A 3007-nucleotide genomic window follows, 5' to 3' on the forward strand; every position below is an offset into this window, starting at 1 on the left:
AGTTTATTTAGCATCAGTAGGAGCCCACCATGCAGCATCCACTCAGCCTGCCTTCCCACTCCATGCAGGGCTACTTCAGGAAGTGGGGAATCACCAGCTCAGAGGGCTGTGCACTACCCTTTCAAGGGGTTATGAATGCCACACTTACAGAGTGTGCCTAATCTTAAAGGGCTCTTTAAATCGGTTTCTGTACTCCTCCCCAACGAGAGTAGTAGCGCTAAAATCGGTATTACCATATCAGATTAGGGTTAGTGTGGCCGCAAATCGACGGTATTGGCCTCCAGGCGGTATCCCACAGTGCACCACTGTGACCGCTCTGGACAGCGATCTGAACTCAGATGCAGTGGCCAGGTAAACAGGAAAAGCCCTGCGAACTTTTGAATTACATTTCCTGTTTGCCTAGCGTGGAGCTCTGCTCAGCACGGGTGGCAATGCAGTCCCAAATCCAAAAATAGCTCCAGTATGGACCCTACGGGAGATACTGGATCTGATCACTGTATGGGGAGACAAATCTGTTCTATCAGAGCTCCGTTACAGAAGACGAAATGCCAAAGCGTTTGAAAAAAATCTCCAGGCTACACAGTGCTGCGTGACAAACGTAACGGAAAGCCAAAGAATCAAATGGACACTCATGGAGGGAGGGAGGGGGTACTGAGGACTCCAGCTATCCCACAGTCCACAGCAGTCTCCGAAAAGTATTTGCATTCTTGGCTGAGCTCCCAGTGCCTGTAGGTTCAAACACATTGTCCGGCATGGTTCAGGGTATAGCTCGTCAATTTACTCCCTCCCCCCACCACATGAAAGAAAAGGGAAAGAAATCGTTTCTTGACTTTTTTCAATGTCACCCTATGTCTACTGAATGCTGGTGGTAGACGCGATGCTGCAGCACTGAAGAGCAGTATCCGCTCTTCTCCCCTCCCTGGTGGCAGACGGTACAATATGACTGCTATCTGTCGTCACCATCAGCCCGTGAGTGCTCCTGGCTGGCCTCAGGTGAGGCTGGCCGGGGGTGCCTGGGTAAAAATAGGAATGATTCCTGGTCATTCCCAGTAGATGGTACAGAATGGCTGGTAACCATCCTCATCATAGCAACTGGGGGCTGAGCTCCATCAGCCCCCTCCCTTTCATGTGTAAAGAAAAGATTCTGTACTGCCTGGACTGTCATAGCAGCGGGATGCTGGGCTCCTCTCCCCCGCACCGCTTAATGTCCTGCCTGGACTGTCATAGCAGCGGGAGGCTGCCTCCCCCTCATTTTATCTCACTAACAAGTCACTGTTTCTTATTCCTGCATTCTTTATAACTTCAAGACACAAATGTGGGGGACACTGCCACAGTAGCCCAGGAGGGTTGGGGGAGGAGGGAAGCAACGGGTGGGGCTGTTGCAGGGGCACCTCCCTGTGAATGGCATGCAGCTCATCATTTCTGTGGGATTTGACATGGAGCAGCTGTGCTCTCTGATACACTGGTTCTCTAGTACACTTGCCCCATATTCTAGGCAGGACTGACTCTATTTTTAGAAACCATAAAGGAGGGATTGACTCGGGGAGTCATTCCCATTTTTGCCTTTGCGCCCTCGGCTGACCTCAGCCAGGAGCACCCATGATAGCAGCAGACAGTACAGAATGACAGATAACCGTCATCTCATTGCCAAATTACAATGGCAGCAGACGGTACAGAACAACTGATAACCCTCCCTGCTATCATGCAAAAGCAAATGAATGCTGCTGTGTAGCGCTGCAGTAACACCTCTGTCAGCGGCATCCAGTACACATACGGTGACAGTAAAAAAAATGCTCCATGGTTGCCATGCTATGGCGTCTGCCAGGGCAATCCAGGGAAAAAGGGCACAAAATGATTGTCTGCCGTTGTTTTCCCGGAGGAAGGAATGACTGACAACATTTACCCAGAACCACCTGCGACAATGATTTTTGCCCCCTCAGCCACTGGGATCTCAACCCAGAATTCCAAGGGGCAGGGGAGACTGTGGGAACTATGAGATAGCTATGGAATAGCTACCCGCAGTGCAACGCTCCGGAAATCGACGCTAGCCTTGGACCATGAACGCACACCGCCGAATTAATGTGCTTAGCGTGGCCACGTGCACTCGACTTTATACAATCTGTTTTACAAAACCGGTTTATGTAAAATCAGACTAATCCTGTAGTGTAGACGTACCCTCAGCATGTTCCCTCTGCATGACTTGGCCCTTGGACCAGGTCACTATACATGTTTCCCCTTCCAGAATACCAAAGTCTCTCCAGATCAACTGTCCAGTTGCCTTCCCAAGCCATCCTCTAATTCAAGATGATGCTACTTTCCTCAGAGAGCAGTTAGGGGACCCAGGCCTGGCCATTATTCCCGATTCCAGCACAGGGACTCTGTTCAGCAACCATAGTCCATTTACCCCCAGACCTCATTGTTCTTTCCCTGCTCTTCTTCCTTTTTCTCCCCTTGCTCTACCCCCCACCCCAGGTTATCAGTAGCCCTCCCTCTGCTATTTCACCCCTTTCAATTTCTTGCCAATCTACAGTCCAAACACACTTTCCTCCTCCCAGGGAATGACTGTAGATTACCTCTCCTACAACCCCCTCTGGTCTAAGCTTGCTGGTTTTTTATCAGACCAGCTTATACCTGCTCAGCTGAAATTCATCCTCTGTTAGGGATTGCCTGGCCAGCTTAATTCTCTCCCAGGTGCAGTCTACTAGGTTAATTAGCCCCTTCCCAGCCACCTTAACTCTCCCAGGTGATGTGTGAAATGAACACTCCATCATACGCTTCTACATACAGCTTTGCAATGCACCTTAATGCCAACTTTCAACTGGGGGATTCCCGAGCATATTCATCCATTTGTGCCAGACTGTGAAGGCTTTGTGGTATATACAAATGCCCACTGGAAACCAGATTGGGACCAACACATTTATGTCACTAATGGTCAAGCTACTATGTCATTGAATCTATTGCAGCCATTTCTTATGATGAGTGATCTGTCTTATCATGAAAAATATTA

This window comes from Gopherus evgoodei, chromosome 7 (assembly GCF_007399415.2).
Source record: "Gopherus evgoodei ecotype Sinaloan lineage chromosome 7, rGopEvg1_v1.p, whole genome shotgun sequence".
Taxonomy (NCBI): Eukaryota; Metazoa; Chordata; order Testudines; family Testudinidae; genus Gopherus; species Gopherus evgoodei.